Here is an 18,826-nt window from a genome sequence, read left to right as displayed (position 1 = left end):
ATTTTGAGAGCCTCTATTTTTGGGTGCCCAACTTGACACAACTTAAAGAGGTCTGATTTTTAGAGGGCAGCTCCTCAGCACTTTCTGAGAAGCAGGCCCCATCTAGGTGACTCAAACTGGGCACCAAGAATCACTAGTTAAATATGAAAATTAAGGCCAAAGCTCTATACTTCTAGGTCCCCTGTTCAAATCTGGGTTGGGCTGCTCATGACCTGAACGTTCAAATCTGATGGTTGTTCAGTGCAGTGGTTCTCAACCAGGGGTCCAGGGCACCCTGCTGGGCCACAAGTTGGTTTCAGGGGGTTTGCCAATCAGGGCTAGCATTAGGCTCACTGGGGCCCAGGGCAGAAAGCCCGGGGCCCTGAGTCACACCATCCAGGCTGAAGCCGAAGCCTGAGCAATGTAGCTTTGTAGGGCCCCTGTGGCGTGGGGCCCCGGGCAACTGCCCTGCTTGCTACCCCCTAACACCGTCCGTGGTTTTTATATGCAGAAAAACAGTTGTTGTGACACAGGTGGGCTGTGAAGTTTTTATAGCCTTTTGGGGGGGACTTCAGAAAGAAAAAGGTTGAGAGCCCTTGGTTTAGTGGCTTCTATGAAATGAGCTGATGACTCTTGGTCCAGTTGCTAGTGGACTCATCACAAAAACGCCACACAAGAAACACATACCAGTGCATGCCACGTGCAATTGGCTATGAAACCGCTGCGATACTGTTGAACAAATGACGTTACATGAAAATAAATTGTGTTCTATTGTGCTCAAAGCGGGAACCAGAAACAAACTCACGCAAAGGATTCTACTTCCCAGGCTGGTGGAGGCTGAGAGCACAGAGGGAAATGAAACAGGCACAGGTTTCAGAGGATAAAGCTAGGTAGGGCTGTTCATGAGACTCCTAAAACATCCCTGCTTGATGGTTTGTAGATTGACATAGACAATGGCCTCCAGGGAAGGAGAGGAGGGGAAATTAATTACATTGCCAAAGTCAAACCAGAGCAAAAGTGAGGGGGGCAGTGTATGCAAAGCCAAATGAACCTATTTCAAGCTGGAATTTTACAGCAATTAATAGCACCATGCCCTGATAAAGGTTACCTTGTCATAGCTAACAGTATGTGATTTCCCCTGCCCTCCCCCCCCCGACCCATTACCTATAGCTATATTGTTTGTCAGGAATGAACTTTAATAAGCTGATGCTGTCAGAACTCATCACCACAGTGGCTATGTGCATGGTACAGTGGGTACATGGGAAAGATGTGCTTTGATTTCCCTATGCAATGCTCAGGACTTTTCTCTTTTCCAATTTGGATCATGCCTGCCAGCCACGCGATAAAGCTTAAAGCAGGGCAAGACCCCTGCTCCAACACCGCAGGTGTGAGCATCTTTAGAAACATGGCACTTTCCTGGGAGTCTTCTTGTCTTCTTATAGCAATGGTTCAGGCAAGGGAAGGTGACGTGGTTTGGTTTCGTTCGGGGCAGGGGGATGAGAGCCTAGGCACAGGTTTGAGTCCTAGCTCGGCTGATGACTTGCTACGAAACCTTAAGTGAGCCTATTAGGGCCTAATTTTTCCTAACTGCAGACATGCAATTAGATGGACAAAAAAATGTTCATACAATTGTGTAAATAGTTTGCACAGTTACTGTGCTTGAGCGCACCAATAGACATGTGTGTGTGCACGTCAGTTGGGTATGTGTGCAAACTAGCCTCACTGTGCCCCTAGATATGTGTTCATAATTGTGCATGCAAATTAATCAAAATTAGGCCCTCAATCCCTATCTGTCTCAATTTCCCCATCTCTAAAACAGATACATTCTTACCCACCTCGCAGGATTAGTCTGAGAATCATTCCATGCTTGTAAAGAGTTCTGAGAACTTTGGCTGGAAGGTACCATAGGCACAAAGATTATCATTAAACTAACCAACTATGCTGTAGGATTTACTCAACACTCTCTGGCTGGGACAGTGTGCTGTGCCTCCAAGAAGTGGAACTCACACTGGCCCAACTTAGGGGATGGCTTTAAGCCATCTATGCACCCTCCAGATTCTGGATCAGTCGGGGTTCACAACAGCAGCCAGCATAATTCGGGCCGTTGGTCTAAACTACAGCAGCTCTGTAGCCCACAGCCAACCAGACTGGCCACAGCAGTCCTGCCCCCAGCCTGTCCGTTCTAAGCCTCCTTCACAGGTCCTATGCCTGGGCTTGTGAGGTAGCCCACACCAGCACCAGGCAGCTTGTGTTTGAGACAGAACCCTACAGTGGCCCTATAGATGGGGAGAATCCCTCCCTCTCTCTTTCCTCTCCTGGCATCACAATGCCTTTGAGGAGCACTGAACATATCCTGTTTGCAAAAAAGAGTGAAAAATAGCATCTTAAGGAGAAAACATGCTAAGCATCTTAGAGACTAACCAATTTATTTGAGCATAAGCTTTCGTGAGCTGCATCCAATGAAGTGAGCCGTAGCTCACGAAAGCTCATGCTCAGATAAATTGGTTAGTCTCTAAGGTGCCACAAGTCCTCCTTTTCTTTTTGCGAATACAGACTAACACGGCTGCTACTCTGAAACCATGCTAAGCATGGATTTTTAGAGCAATTGGCAATAACTGTGTGTTTACATCCATAGGCAAAGTCATCATCTGACATGATTGATAAATTCCAGGGCACTGAACTTACTAAGTTATTCACGTGGGGAAAGCAATGCAGATTCAATAGCTTCCTTGGTGTGGAAAAAGACTACACGCCTGAGCCAGAATAGAAAAGTGCAGTGGCAGAGTACATGCGTCCTCAAATGTGCCTCCTTATAAGACTCTATCCCAGCCTCTAGCAATGATCTTTAATGATGTCCATCCTGAATTTCCCCTTCCAATTACATCTGGCTGAACAATGGATTTTCCAGTTCTGGTCAAACTCTCATCTCCCCACCCCACCCCAGATTTTCAGCAAATCTAAAAATTGAAAACGTTTCCAGCTGGGTTGAAACCAAATGTCTCATTTTGGCACTACTGAAACATTTTGATTATTTTATTTTATTTTTGTCTTGGTCGACACTATTTGGCGAACTCAGCATGAAGTCACAAATAGTTTTGGGTGGATCGTTGCTGCATTTTCTCAACAAATAATCTATTTGCCAAAAAAAAAAATTTGCCCAGCTCTACTTCTACTTAACAGGGCATAGGAGAAGAACCATTCACAGAAATCTTCAGACAGACCCAAGTTCACAAGTGCTAATTCCCCCAGATAAGCTTCTGGGCTCAGAAAGTCTGAATACAAATGTTTGCAGTACTGGTTCAGCCCTTTTCCACAACCCCCCAATATTAGGACCATATTCTCTGTGAGTTCAGGTTGCCACCAAGAGGCTCAGCAAACTGTTGGATCAGCCCTAAAAATGTCCCCTTTCTACTGCCTTCCCACTACTCCAGATATTCATAGACGGCTGATCCTGCAATGAGCTGAGTGCCCTCAACTGCCATTCACTTCCCTCTGGGTTAAGGGTGCTCAGCACTTTCTAAGTTTGGAAGCCACTCTGAGACAAAGCTTTATATTAGCTGGCTAAGTTACAGCAATAGGAAATGACAGGCAAGGGATGCAGGAAGGACTTTCACATTGCCACAATAGCACATGTGATAGCAGAAACATCTGGAGGGGGTTATTTATTGTCTCCGACTTCGACTTCGCAATCACAGTGCATACAATTACTGTTTGACAAGGACTGGTCACATGACCAACATCTGGAAATGTACTTGGGTCTTCAAATGAGTACAGCTTCACTGCCATTATTATCGGCTTCTGCTGAAATCAGCAGTAAACTGTAGTTAATAAAGGAAAGCCAGCTTTTATGGGCTAGAAAGACAGTAAATATATGCAAAATGGTTTGTTGAATCTAGCAGTGGGGTGCCATAAGAGGCTTCATAAACCAGAGTTAAAGTTTCACATCATTCTTCTAGTCTTGGGCATGGTACAGAATAACTCTCCAGGCACTTCTTGCTGGTACAGTTTGGCCATATACACAATCACAACATCTCTGTCTGCATTTAGTTCACCATTGCTACTAACCCTAGAGCTGGACCAATGATGTGCTTCAGATAGTTGAGTGATGGGCTCAGAATAAAATTTTGACAAATACTCATTTAACTGTTTAAATGAATTTGTTTGGGCTGTCTTAATGCCCCTTTTGCATTTACTTTCTACATGCATCTGAGTTCTGAGAAAGATTTTGCTGGTAAACATATACAGAGAGTGGATGAGTATGAGATTGGCAGAGATCAAATTGAAATTTGCATGCCCAAGTATTCACATCAGAAGTGCATTTACTTGTCCAACCAGATAACAGAAACAATACCATGTTATTTACCCAACCAATCACAGCTAAACAACTGATCTTGAATTTCAAATATTCACAATTAATCCCTGGGTAAAAAATTAGAAAAGAGCTTCATTGAACAAACTCAAACAACAAATGAACTGGAAGAATGTGCAATATCTTCTGCCAGCTAATCCACCATCTGGAAAAAGAGGCTAAATTCATCACATAAATGATTGTATGTGCTCAGCTCCGAACAGATCTTTTCAAACATACTGTTTAGGGTACCAGTGTGGGAACCTTATATAAACTACTGTGACACCCTTAGTGCATGTCAGCTAATATAACAAACTATGGTAAAATGAGGGTTACCCAATGGGAATGCAGTAAATCTGGAGCAAACCTTCTGCAGTGGAAACAGATGGCATTGAATATTAATGTGCCTAACCCCTGGTGTCCAGAAACAGCAATGCCGTTCTCGCGGCTCAGGCTCATTCAGGACTGCAGTCTCAGAACATGTAGCCACTGCATGACCACTGCAGTCCCATCCTGCTTCTGACAGTAAAAGATGCTTAACGATGGAACATCTGGCACTGGATAAGTGTCACTCTATTAAAGCAGCTGTACCCCACATAGTTAGCAAAAGGAACACTGTGAAAGCTTTGAACATAATAGACATCAATATCACGCAAGAGGAGCAAATAGAACTCATCATTTAGTTCCACCATGAGGAAGGACAGTCCAGTGGCTAGAGCACTAGCCTGAGAGACTGGGGTTCAATTCCCTACTGTGCCTCAGACCTTAGGCAAGTCACTTAGCCTCTCTTTGTCTCAGTTCCTCATCCATACAATGGGGATAATAGAATTTTCCTAACTCCTATGTCTGTTGTCAGGATAAACATGTTAGAGATCATGAGGCACTTGGTTAGTACAGTCATGGGGGGCTTGTATATCTTAGATAGAGACTCACAGTGTACTAATTTCAATTGGTTGCTTCTTGTTAATGCTGGGAATCCACTGTTTTCTAGTAGTTTGAATAACAGGTTGTAAGACAGGATTTGTCCATAGACATATATTGAATCACTAGTAGAGCCCTGATGAGAAGCCGGGATTTCCTGACATCTAACTCCAAGTTTGTTCTTCTAGAGCACTCAGACTCTTATTGTTAACTATATAGACCTCTTGGACTTGGGGGAGTCATTTAAAACAACCCAGCTCATTCTATGTTTTCAATTGATTCGCTGGGGGCAGGAATGTAACTGGCATGTGTGTTTCATAAGCTGTGAAATATTGTAAAGGCAACCACGTTTTTGTTCAGAGCAAGGTGTGGGGAAAGAGGCTGTGCTAAAATGATGCAAAGTTTCACTGTAAATCAGATCCAGAAATCCATGCAAATCATCCTCTTCTCAGCTACGGTCAGTGTGGGGGTGAAATACACAAACCCTGGGACATGTTACTTCATATGTCTGAGTGTGCTTTACATGGATGCCTGTAATGTGGCTTTGATGTTTAGTTTGCAGGCACTACTGCACGTCAGTCCTGCTTTATCTGATAGTGGTGTTCAGATTCTAAAATGCCATGGCTGAGAGAACGCTCTTCATAAGACTTTTTTACTGTACAGTAACTGCTGTCTTGGATATCATCACTGAACACAGACACAGACTCTGGCGCACATAGAAGTATAAATTCAGCACCTGGTAACTCTGATATTTTGGGCTTTGGGGATCTGATAAGAAACATAAATGTGATTCACTTAAGCTCTTGCAATGTAGCAATTGGGAAATTCCCAGGTTCCAAATTGGGGAGTTGGATGTGCATGCAAAGGGATGGATTAAGGGATTGATCCTGCATGGAGCTGAGTACTCTCAATGCAGCAGACTTCAGGGGGAGTTAGGCACTGAGCACCTCACTATGGGAGCTCAGCTGTTGGATGATTGAACCCTATGAGAGACTACAGATCAGCCAAAGGGCAAGGCAAATGACATTAAAGCAGCCAAAACAATGGTGGGTAACCTACAGACTTGACCCTGTGCCAGCACAGTGGTTTCTTTAGCTGAACAGGCCGAACAATCACCTGAAGACCTGAGATTTAATCCCACCTTATATTGCTATTAATTCAGTTAAATTGTAATGGGCAGGAATGCCTGTGTATTTAATGAGGTGCATGGTACCCATCACTGCTATATACCACCATAGAAAAACACCACACTAAGAGCTGGGCTCTCTGTCCAGAAGTTTGGAGACGAGGGCTAAAGTTAGGTCAAGCGTATTGAGAGCAGTGTGTAAGTAACTGAGCAAAATATACATATTTTTCTGATGCCTTGCAAGAGTAGAACTTTTTAGTCCCAAATTGGCTAAGCAGGCTTGGCATTCCAGGGACTGTAGTGTTCAGCAGAGAACTAGTGCAGAAGTCCTATTGGAAGCGTAGCAGTGACTAACAACCAGAAAGCCACATCCCAATGGAAAGGAAATCCACATTGCCTCTAACACCTGCAGTCCTGAGCATACTCCACTTTGTGGTATTGGAGTACATTTGTTAACTATACACACGGTAGCAGAGGCCGTCAGAGAAAGCCAGCATCCATATGGCATGTGTGGCAAATTGCCGGCACTACTATGATGGGTCTCATGCTTTCTCTTTTGCGGGCGGTAGGAGGGGTGGTTTTCACCCTTTCACCCTTTCGTGCCCCTGAACTGGGGTATTAACTGCCCCACTAGTGTCCTAGAGGAGAGGAGTGGAGAGGGAGGGACCCAGGCCCACCCTCTACTCCAGGTCCCAGCCCAGGGGGCCTAGGGATAGCGGTAAACCACTAGAACTAGCGGTTCCTTCCCCTGAGCTACTTCCCTCTCCTGCCCTTCAGCTTGTGGGGCTTCCTGATCTCCCTCTGCACAAACCAGGTGTCCCTTTACCTAGGGTCTTGGACTTCTTAGCCCACCACAGCACTTCTCCAAACTCTCCTCTGCTTCCCTCCAAACTGCTCTCTGCTCTAACACCAATCCACTCTACTTCAACTCTTCTAAACTGCTCTCTGCTCCAACACCAATCCACTCTGCTTCAACTCCTCTTGTCTGATTGAAGCAGGGGTTTTTTATCATGTGACTGGCTTCAGGTGCTTTAATTGGCTTCAGGTGCTTTAATTAATTTATAGCAAACTTTCTTCCCGGTACAGAGAATAAGGCTCCCTTCTAACACTCTCCTGCTGTCCTATCACACGTGGGTGTACGTCCCCCCCACCCCCAAACCGCCCACCCCGCAGCCGTGCCCATCTCGTCGGGCACTCTCAGGAGAGGAATAATCGGTGACACTGGGCGTGGCACTAGGTAACTCGAGGGGGTGGAAGACCATGAGTGTCGAGGAAGCCCCCCCGCTCTAGGCCACCAGGTAACTCAGAAGGGTGGAAGACCACGAGTGTCGAGGAAGCCCCCCCCGCTCTGGGCCCAGGCTAGCCTGAACACTTCTCCCTCCTGAAGGCTGCTGTGTTATACCTTGCATTTGCTTTTGTTTTGTTGCATAGTTTTGCTTTATCCTTTTTGGTGATTCTTTGTAAGTGTTACACAAATAAAATTCTTTTCGGCTTCAAAAAAAAAAAAAAACACTCTCCTGCTGCCCTCTGGCCGTGCTGTATCACACATGTCACATCTAAAGAGACCTCCCTGGAATAGCCATGGGCTCACCATGGGCATTCCCCAACAGGCCAGTCTTCAATTGCTCTTCTCTGTGTAGAGACTTTAGAGGTGGGGGCAGAGTTTAAGAATCCAAAGGCAGATCCAGATTTGAACTTTGCAGCTGATCCCTATAATGAGCTAACGTGCTCTGAACACCCACCTACACCTCACACAATGAACTTCAGAGGGTTAGAAAACAGTTCTAGATCCAAGGCAACTTCAAAACAGTCTATGGGTATCTGGACAAGGGGAAGCTATCTGAGATCAAAGGTCCCTTTAATCTAGTAGTCAAAGGCATAACAAGACATAATGGCTGGAAGCTAAATTTAAAAACATTCAAACGGGAATAAAGGTGCAAATCCTTAACAGTGAGGGTAATTGTCCACTGGAACAGCTTACCAAGGAAAGTAGTAAACTCATTGTCACTTGATGTATCTAAATCAAAACTGTTCACATCCACAGCAGGAAAGAAGAATTCCCTTCACTGCAGCAGGAATTACTGGATTAAATTCTATGGCCTATCCTATGCAGGAGGTAAGATTTGATTAGGAGAGTGGTCCCATCTAGCCTCAAAATCTATGAATCTTTACTGGCTTCCATGGCTCCTCTTTGAGACACTGCTCCAGCTGATGGAAAAGATCTGGAAGCACATGTGGAGAACAAAAGAATGTGGGTGTCCATTCCTGAGTAGAAACAAGGAGCTCCCTTTTGAAGGAGTAGACAGACAAAGAACCAAGAATGTTGTTGGGGTAAGTGGGTGGGGAGCCATGGTTGCTAAATTCCTCCTTGCTCAGAGCACAAATGCACATAGGCCCAGTCCCAGCCCTGTCAGGGAAACAAAATAATCCTGTGAGATCTGAAAGTAAGCAAGACCAATTAATGCACAAAATGACTCTGGCTAGCAGAATTCCTTAGCAGTACTTGGAAACCATTCAGAACTGTCTGACTTCCACAGTACTGTGCGGTTTGCCAAAATACCAAAACCAATGGCCCAACTCCCTGGCCAAAGAACAACCAAGTTGTTTCTGCCATCACCAGCAGAGGGCACACAGAACAGGAAGCAGCTATGAGATCTGTAGCATTGGAAAGGGGCTGCACTGTGTTAGTAATGAAGGATGAGGCTGGGCCATCAGCACCCATACAGTGGAAGACTCAGATCTGTTTTCAAGGCCAAATTCCATGACAGCACAATTTCTTTCAAGACCCATTAGGCAGGAGGAGTTTCTGTTGCTATTCCAAGGATCTCTTTGGGTTGCTCCTGTGAAAGCTTCATTGGCTTGGCAATGACTCACTAAATTATTTAATCTTTCTTACTCACTTCATAAAGAAAGGAATGAGGCAGCCGACTTATTTTTTCTCTTTTTATTTGGTGGGTGTCGTTCCCTTTCTCTCCTCCCCTCCCCCATCCCCGACAGTCACAATAGCATGGGACTTGAGCGCATCAATTTCTGCTTGATCAAGTGCAACCAGGTGCTGTATCACCATTCAGTGTGTGACATCAATGGGGAAATGCAACTGGGAGTGTGAAATCCTTTACGCAGTAGATGAGTCATTTGCTGTTATTTTGGATAGGATCAAAATGTGAGCTGATGAGATGTTGAGATAACTTTATAATCTGCAATTTTTTTTTCCTTTAGAAGATTCTCAAAGTATTTGCGAGAAGCGACGGAGGGGTGCTTATGTCAGATGACTATAGCACTCTTGCATGTTTCATTTTATGACGTCCCAAGAATTGATATCCGTCTCTTGGCTCCAGGCCTATTGCACTGCACTCATGTCTGTGCTTACCCCTCCAGAGGTGTTGATTTGTCATAAATTGAGAGCAGTTGTTATCCACTGTAATAGCATTCACAAGTGTTTACTGTGAACAAAGCGTTACTGGCCCAAAATTTTATGTTATGGCTTGTAATATGTGGCTGGTACGTTTGCAGTTTTCTGCATGCAATCACTTGTGTATGCAAATAATAGAATTTACATATGCCAAAAATTTTCAAAAGCAGGAGGCTGACATCGGTCTCCTAAGTAGAGCTGGGTGATATTTTTCGTCCAAAATGTTGTTTGGGGGTAAAAAATGCAGATGTAGCACCACCAAAACACAGTGCCAATTCATGTCAGTTGTGCCAAATTGTTTATGTTTAATTTTGTTTTTACTTCTCAAATCACCAAAATTTAAAAAAAAAAAAAATTTCAGTTTGACCCAACTCAATTTTTTTCAGCATTGCCGATGAACAAAATACTCCATTCTTCACACAGCTCTACTCCTAAGTCCTTTTTAGGCACTTAAATAAGTGGCCTGATTTTCAAAAGTGCTGAGCCCTCAGCATTTCCAGTGCAAAATGAAGAACTGGATTTCACATCCGCCTGCCAAAGTATGAAGGTGATCAGACCTGGGAGCTTTGTTCAGCTTAGCACAGAAATAGGGGCAGCTGTGAGATTTGAATCCAGATCCAGGTTAAGATTCCAAACTCCCACCCACCAAAGTTTAGGGGTGTTTCTTCCAGAGTTTTGGTTTAGCGTTTCTCCAATATACAGATGCACAAATGTAGCATAGGTACTTTCACTAGAAAACTAGATCAACTCCGCAATGTCACTAAGGTGTGTGAAAAATCCACATCTCTGAGCTATGTAGATTAGCCAACCTAAGTCCCTGTGTAGACAGTGCTAAACGGACAGAAGAATTCTTCCGTTGACCTAGCTACTGCCTCTCAGGGAGGTAGATTACCTATGCCAATGGGAGAACACCTCCTCATCTAAAACTTTAGACAATTGGCTAAGTGAAACTAGTAGGTGGCCTATTCTCCTTTCCCAGGATCATCAGGCATATTGTAAGTTACTACCAGACAAGATGGACCGGTGGTATGATCTGGTGTGGCCAGAGGCAGGGTATTGTACACTGGTATGTTCCCAGATGGCAGCTCCTAAGGTTAAGGCTACGTTTTAGTCATGGCTATTTTTAGTAAAAGTCATGGACAGGTCACGGGCAGTAAACAAAAGTTAACAGCTCGTGACCTGTCCATGATTTGTACTATATACCCCTGATTAAAACTTGTGGGGGGCGACCCAGGGGTGCTGCGAGTGCTGGGGGGGCAGCAGGTGCTCAGGGTGGCCCAAGGGTGCCACGGGTGCTCGTGGGGGGAGTAGCCTGGGACCCCCACTGGTGCCTGGGTGGGCAAGCAGCGGCGCGTGGCCCAGAACCCCCACTAGTGCTGGGGGGGTGGGCGGCGGCGCATGGCCCACGACCCCCGCTGGTGCTGGGGGAAGGGTTGCCGGGGCTGGCAGGCTCCCTATCTGGCTCCACGCACTGCCTCCACCCTGAGCACCGGCTCCGCACTCCCACTGGCCGGGAACCGCAGCCAATGGGAGCTGCAGAGGCAGTGCCTGCGGGCAGAGGCAGCGCACGGAGCCGTCTGCTAGGAGCTGATAGAGGGGGATGTCACTGCTTCTGGGGAGCCCCCCAGGTAAGCACCACCCAGAGCCCTCACCCCCTCCCACACCCCACCGCCTGCCGCACCCCACCCCCTGCCCTGCGCCCCCTCCCACACCCAAATTCCTGCTGTTGCTGGGGCATGGGGGGGTGCAGTGGCCCGAGTCTGCCCCAGCAGCTACCGGGGGCTGCCTGTGCTGCTCAGGCGGCCCCCGGGCCAGCCGCACTGGCCACTGCAGAAGTCCTGGAGGTCCCGGAAAGTCCCGGAATGCATGACCTCCATGAGAAACTCGCAGCCTTACCTATGATCCATCCTATTCAGAGGTGAACTCCTTGCTGTGCATATTCCTCCCTGGTTTCCTCCTTTCTCCTCTCTCAAGTTGATTACAACCTCATAGAATGGGGTGCCTGTCCTAACATCCCTTTGCTTAAGAGCTATATTAGGTATTATAAGCTATATAAGAACTAGGTATTATTAATTACTATTATAATTCAGTTTGTCTAAACTTGCTTGCAGTAACTATGGCCCTTTAATAATGTATCTTGTTCACCACTGGCAGTGACGCCATGCATTTCTCTGTTACAGATGTTGTGGGATATTTATGATGAATGAGCTTCCAAGAGCTCAGATATTTAATTTGTAACTACCGTGGTTATTGATGATTAAAATCCTCTTGTCTTTGCAGTGTTACTTATTCAGATATTAAGAGAAAGTGCTTCCCATCCGATTATGTTAAGCTATGATACACAATGCGATTCCAGGGAAACTGCTGAGAAAGAATTTGAATGTGGCCACATATAGATATAGAGAGACACACACAGAGAAGACAGAGAGAGAGAGAGAAATATATATATATATATATATATATATATACACACACATACAGCTGCAAGAACTATAACTAAAATTTATATAACTAAAATTTACAAACAAACAAACAAACAAACCTGTTATACACTACAATTGCTTCATGAATTTATAACATATGGCAGCAAAGCACTATAAAAACTGTAAACTATAAAGAGGGTTACACAGTTCCGTTCATTTATCAGTTACAATGAGTAATTTGTGCACCAGGCAGGAAAAAGAAAACCCACACAGTTGGAGAGTGCATATGTGTTTCTGAGGTTCACAGTAGAGAGCCTTTTATAAAGCATACACATGATTTGAATTCCAAATTGAAAGCACTGAGCGGTAATGTGCAGGGTAGTATTGCATAATGGTACGTCCAGAAAGCAGTGATTGGAGCCTAGGTCAGCTCAGGATGGGAGGACTTCAGAAGGGTCATAAGTTCAGTTCAGTGATGCATAAGTTTGGAAGCTGATGTGAACTAGCTTGAAACTTGAGTCTGCAAATAAAAAATCTCTCTCAACAGACTCTTCAGTACTGTGGGTCACTGTGAAGGAAGGGGGTGGGGAGCCTTGTGGTTAAGACACAGCCCTGAGGGAGAGCAGACCTAGAATCTATTTCCAGTTCTGCAAGTGACTTGCTGCATGACCTAGGACAAGTCACTTCATCCCTCTGTGTCCCCAATCTCCCCAGCTGTTCAACGAAGACAATAAAACTGAGTCACTGCACAGGTCAGTGGAGAGACTCCATTTATGAATGGTGCGTTGAGGTATACAAATCCCACACTGGACAACATGGGGTTGAAGAGCTCATATGGGCTCAGCTGGCTCTGCCCTGTTACACCTGTGAGAAATGTCAGGATTGGAGGGAGGAGCTTAAGAGGGAGACCCCAGCTCAGTGGATGCTAGACCAGAGAGGAGAGCAGACTTTCAGCACTCAGCTCCTGAAAAGAGGGCTGGCTGAAGGCAGGAGCTCCCCAGCCAAACTCTGTCCGACAGCCCCTCCCAAAGGAAAGGGAGTGCCAGATGCTGACTCACCTCAAGCGGAGGAGGCCATTTCCCACAATTACTGGTGATTTCAGTTTATTTGGACTCATTCCCCTTGTTTTTGTTTGTTGACTACACCGGAAGGGGAGAGACTTTAAAGTGACCTGGCCAGAGGGCCAAGTCAGAGGAAGACGCAGACCACTTCAGGCCCAAAGCAACAATCGGCAGGAGGTACGTGACAGGCTATCCCATGCCTGGCCACAAGGATGCATTAACAGTAAGTCAACCCCTTCACAATAGCTTGTGGTGAGTTTTACTCTAATCCCTGTATTAAATACAGATTATATAAAAGGCAATTGTGAATTAAAGGACTATATTTCTGTTAAGGGGTTCTGGCCAGTTTAGCCTCTGTCATGGTTTATTATGAAACCACCAGAAACGTCTGGATGGAAATACAGCCCCAAATTCACAATAGCCTGTTTCTGATTTGACTTTTTTTTAATTTCTTTATTTATTGGAATGCATGTTTCTGAAGCATATAACACCAGCCATGTGCTATATCTGGAAAACAGATTATTTTTCCCAGCAGGGAAAGCAAATGCATAATCTTTGTCCCCACCACCATGTCCCAGTGTAAATGGTTCAGATCTTTTTGTTTCAGCAAATGCCCTGTGGAGCACTCGAGCTGGGTTTAGGCCCTAGGGTCATTGCTAAGCAGTTTCTCTTTCATCCCCTTTAGCATCAGCAGACGCAGCTTGAAACGTGTGTACAAGGCACTGCTTTACAGCATCCCTTATTCACCAGCACCTTGGAGACTCCAGTTCATTGAAAGTAATAAAACCAGATCATCAAAAAGAATTCTTTTGAACAGGCTTTGGGCTCTGCTGTGCTACTCGGTTACGGATATTCATCTTCCTGGAAACTGCTGTTTGATACAGCACAGCAGCATGAAAGCACCAGCCACCTCCCTGGTGCATTAACCTCTCAAGTGTTGCAATCACACTCCCTGAATAGCAAAATATCTATCATTTTATAATTGCTTTAGGGTGAAGCAGACCTCATTCTTCAGGACATAAGCACATTGCACATGGGTCAAGGGAATCCCTGTCACACCCCAATGGCCCACCCCTCAGGGGGTCCCCTGGAGGAGGCAGATCAGCATTGTATATGCATTGTATATTGCTAACGCTGTTGCAAGCATCGCAGGGCAATTTGGAAAGGGTCAAAGGTGTGAGTGGGGAGTGGAAGATTCTTTTGCAGGCTACGAGAGGCCAAAGGGGGAAGGAGAAAGAGAGCAGAGAACTCAACATTGCAGCTAGCAAGCTCAGTCCGACGATAAGACGCTGGCCCCAGTCCAAGGTCACGGCACTAGAGAAAAAGTCTGAAGCTGCGTTTATCTCTCACCCAGCCACAGCCAGCCATGAAAAAAGAAAAAGTACACTGAACCAGGACTGCAGAAATGGAAAACACCGGTGAGACATCAAGTGGGGGAGCAGAGTTTTGCATCCCTGGAGCCGTTTGTGTTTTGGGAAAGCAGAGAAGACCACAGAAAGCCGATTTGGACTGGCACAAAGAGGACTAGGAACAGAGGTCGTGGAATGGAACACCCCCAAAGGAACCCAGGACTTAAAACCCTCCAGATTGCTGGAGCAATTCGGAGATCAGCAGCAGACCCCGGATGACCCATGCGCACAGGACAGGACTCCCGTCCACCCTTCCCCCTCTTCTTTTTACGTTACACCCAGGCCTGGCCAGCCTCGGGTAGTGAGTGTGTGAGTATGAAAGTAGGTTAGAGGTTGGGACACTAACGCTTTCTTCCTTCCTCTGAGTGACGTGGGGAGCACCCATCACTCTCCACTGTTATTTTATTATTTTATCAATAAAGCTTTAAAACTTAGACACTTGGTGTGTTCTGTCATCTCCTCCCTTAACAATCCTGTGGCCTCAGCCTGATCACCTGACGCCTCAGGCAGATTGGTAACAGAAATCTGTCACATCTCCACCCCCACCCCACTCCAGGAATGCAGCCTTACACAATTGCCCATGCAGAAAACTGGAGGAGAGATCTAACTGAACCATCCAACCTTGGCAACAGCTAGAGACAGGATCCCAAAGGGGATGGAAAATTTGTCCTTTCTCATAAGGTGACTCACAGGGTTACCATGTGTATAGGAACTGTCCCAAACAGAAACTATTGATGCTGATGGCCCTGATGCTGGGGGTTTCGATGAAAAGGGTCTTAAAGCCAAACCAGCTCAGGTTTGGATTTGACAGAACAAAACCCTGACTTCTTGTTTCCCTCCCACCCCCACAAATTCAAACCATCCCTCTCTCTGTCTGCCTCTATTAGAAAGAGAGATGGATCCAAATTGGAACTACAGGCCTGATTCTTGGATACCAAGCCCTCTCTGCTCTGCTCTGGCAACAGAGTGGGGCTACATAGCCAATTTATTTGCAAAATACTTTCCCCCAGTCCCCACCCCAGATCTCCTAGCCACAAAATTCTCCCTTCATATTCCAGAAAGCCCTAGCCAAAACAAAGGTCAGAGAAGAGAACTTTTCCCTCATTTACCTCCTACCTATGTTATGCCACTTCCCTTGTGATCCACAATGGTGTAACAACACATGGTGCCATGACTTGCGAGACAAATTCCCAAAGGTGGCACCTAAAGAATAAACGGACAGAGGAGAATCCACGCTCTTTCAGGAGAGAGAGGGGAAGTGAGGAAGAGGTAGTTTTCCTTTCAGGTAGCTAAGGAACTGGTTGCAGGCCCCGCTTTCACTAGTCAGGATACAAGCTACATGAGGCAAGAGTTTAGATGAGGGCTGATGTTGAAGTGACCCCTTCTAAAGCTATTTACCTGCTCCTGTGCTTGGTCACTTACTGTTTCATGCCTGTTTGCCCTGAAGAGTCCATACTGTCACCGGAGCGGCAGCTGGATTCTTTTTTAGGTCATGTATCAACAGCATCATCAGCTATGTTCTGATTCCACAACATTCACTAACAGTGGTGCTATTAGAAACAGACGGAACATGGCTGAAGGTTCAGGTCAGTTGAGAGATGATCAATATGGACTCTCTTGAGGTCATTGTACAGTCACTCTACTGGCTCTGACTAGAAAAGTAGATGGAGCAATAGGTACATAAACACAAAAGCCAGTGTTGATCGTACCTGTTAATGTTTGAAAGTTATCAGTAGGGACATTTGAGAAGGAAAACAGGTAGACGCCTTTTAGTCTTATTGAAGTCCATTGGACTAGGATAGTTTTTGGAAGGACAGAGTGAAAAAATGGATCAAAATTGTCTAATAATTAGATCTGAAGATCAATGCCTAGAAGGCATCTCCTAGTGTGTGTACGAGTACATAGGGGTGTGTATGTCTATGCACATGTATGTATGTACATACATCTCTCCACATGTGTGTCTGTGGGCATGATTTTTTGTGTGTATATATGTCTTTGTCTATGTCCATTTGTTTTGCATCTGCACAAGAGTGTGTGTCTGTATTCATGTGATTTGCATCTGAGTGTTCAAATGTATGTGTGGGTGTGAATGCATGTACCTAGGTCTGCGTGTCACTACACAAGCATGTATGTATTTGTGATTGTACACATCCCAAACACTAAAAAGGGCATTGAGGAGGACTGGTTTGTTTGCAAAGAGCCAAAGCTAAAGGGGTACTCTGCAGAACAGCTCATAAGCTATTGCAGTGTTAGCTGAGAAAGCAACATCTCTTTATAAAGCCTCATGTAAGCTCTACATCAAAAACAGTACAAAACAACTCAAAACCTCCAGGCTACTTTGGGATTATACAGTGGGTGAAATACTTTATCCAGCCTTAAAACCTGTCTTTGACTTTCTGCCTGAGGCCATTTAGACAGCCCAGACTACCAACTATATAACACAAAAGTTGAGCTTGCAGCCATATCCAAGAAGGCAAAACGTGGAAGTCCAAGTTCTCTCCTAAGAGAGGGGGTGATGGGATTATATTAAACTCCTCATTTTCTATCAGAATGGTTCAGTGGAGAATTAGCTGCTGTTAAAATAGATCTGTTGTTTGGTAGCAGAAGAAAGAAAACCAAGAATCTCAGGACTCCTGGGACCAAGTCGAAATAAGGGCATTGGGAGCTGACATCATGCATCAAATGCCTGGACACAAGAGGACTACTCCTTAACAATAAAGAACCCAGGAACTCTTACCGTATTTCCAATAAAGTCTTTGAATGGAACCGCAAGTAGATTTTTCTGTTTTAGCCATTTCAGATATACCATTCTCAGCATCTAGTTATTGTTTCTGGTTAGCCAGTCAAGCTTCTAATGGAATCTCCTGTTGGACATTATCTCTGAGACACACTGCGGCTGAAATATGGGTAGCCTGTTACCTAGCCAATATATACAAAGCATCAGTCATCTTCCTGCCGTGAAGAGCCAAGAAGTGAGACATCTATATGCAAAAACTCATCCAAAGCACCATGTAGTCATCAACTCACAATGAGCTGTTTACACCTTCCATCCCAGAGTGGTGATAGAACCAGCCAGTCCCGCATGACTCAACTTTATTGGCATGTACGTTTGGTCTTACACGTGGGCACTCTTGCCTGCCCATCCCCTTCCCTGTCTCTTTCATTCTCATCTGGGAACCTAGACAGATGGCTCAGATGTCCAGGGAGGGCAAGGCAGCCTCCGTTAGCCTATCAGCAGTTTAACCAAGTGACAAGACCAGAGGTGAATCCAAAGCTTACAGCACAACTCATTCCAGCTTTCCCCGGCCAAGCAGCTGGTTGCATCAGTGGGAGAAAATGTCTTCCATGGACCTTGGCATCTGAAAGCCTTCAGTCAACATTAGAAATGTTCACAGGGAGAGCTCCTGGGGTTTTTTTAAAGTGAGGGACAGTTTCAATCCAGGTCCTATTTGATGTAAATTGCTAAAGCTGGGTGGCATCCAGTGGGAAAGGTGGGGTGCTGTATAGCACTGCATGGAAGAGGGGGCTTCACCCAGGCATTTGGCTTTAGCTTTTTCTTTGTGGACTATAATGATAACATGTGGCTTATTTGCCATTCGCTTGGGGCAGCATGAAGGCAGATGGATTAGACAGCATCTGTCAGGGTTCCCTCCCCACTCTGAACTCTGGGGTACAGATGGGGGACCCGCATGAAAGACCCCCTAAGCTTATTTCTACCAGCTTAGGTTAAAAACTTCCCCAAGGTACAAATTCTTCCTTGTCCTTGGACAGTATTGCTGCCACCACCAAATAAGTTAGGCAAAGATTCAGGAAAAGGACCACTTGGAGTTCCTGTTCCCCAAAATATCCCCCCAAGCCCTTTCACCCCCTTTCCTGGGGAGGCTTGAGAATAATATATCAACCAATAGGTTAACCAAGTGAGCACAGACCAGACCCTTGGGTTTTTAGGACACTAAAAACCAATCAGATTCTTAAAAGCAGAACTTTATTATAAAGAAAAAAGTAAAAGAAGCACCTCTGTAAAATCAGGATGGAAGGTAATTTTACAGGGTAATAAGATTTAAAACACAGAAGATTCCCCTCTAAGCAAAACTTCAAAGTTACAAAAAACAGGAATAAATCTCCCTCTTAGCATAGGGAAAATTCA

The 18,826-nt window shown here is 45.3% G+C and overlaps 1 long non-coding RNA gene across 2 annotated transcripts in view; it reads left to right on the top strand.

Annotated features, from left to right (window-relative positions):
- Positions 1 to 15,113, top strand: part of LOC125640680 (uncharacterized) — a 144,970-nt gene extending 129,857 nt beyond the window's left edge. The window contains exons 4-6 of one of the 2 annotated variants that reach the window (XR_012669201.1): positions 8,419 to 8,490; positions 13,361 to 13,493; positions 13,956 to 15,113. This is a non-coding gene — a long non-coding RNA (uncharacterized LOC125640680). The remainder of the gene's footprint in view (positions 1 to 8,418; positions 8,491 to 13,360; positions 13,494 to 13,955) is intronic. The other variant, XR_007357854.2, reaches the window with a different exon arrangement.
- The last annotated feature ends 3,713 nt before the right edge of the window (positions 15,114 to 18,826 follow it).

This window comes from Caretta caretta, chromosome 7, assembly GCF_965140235.1.
Source record: "Caretta caretta isolate rCarCar2 chromosome 7, rCarCar1.hap1, whole genome shotgun sequence".
NCBI lineage: Eukaryota > Metazoa > Chordata > Testudines > Cheloniidae > Caretta > Caretta caretta.
This window is presented reverse-complemented; position numbering and strand designations above follow the sequence as displayed.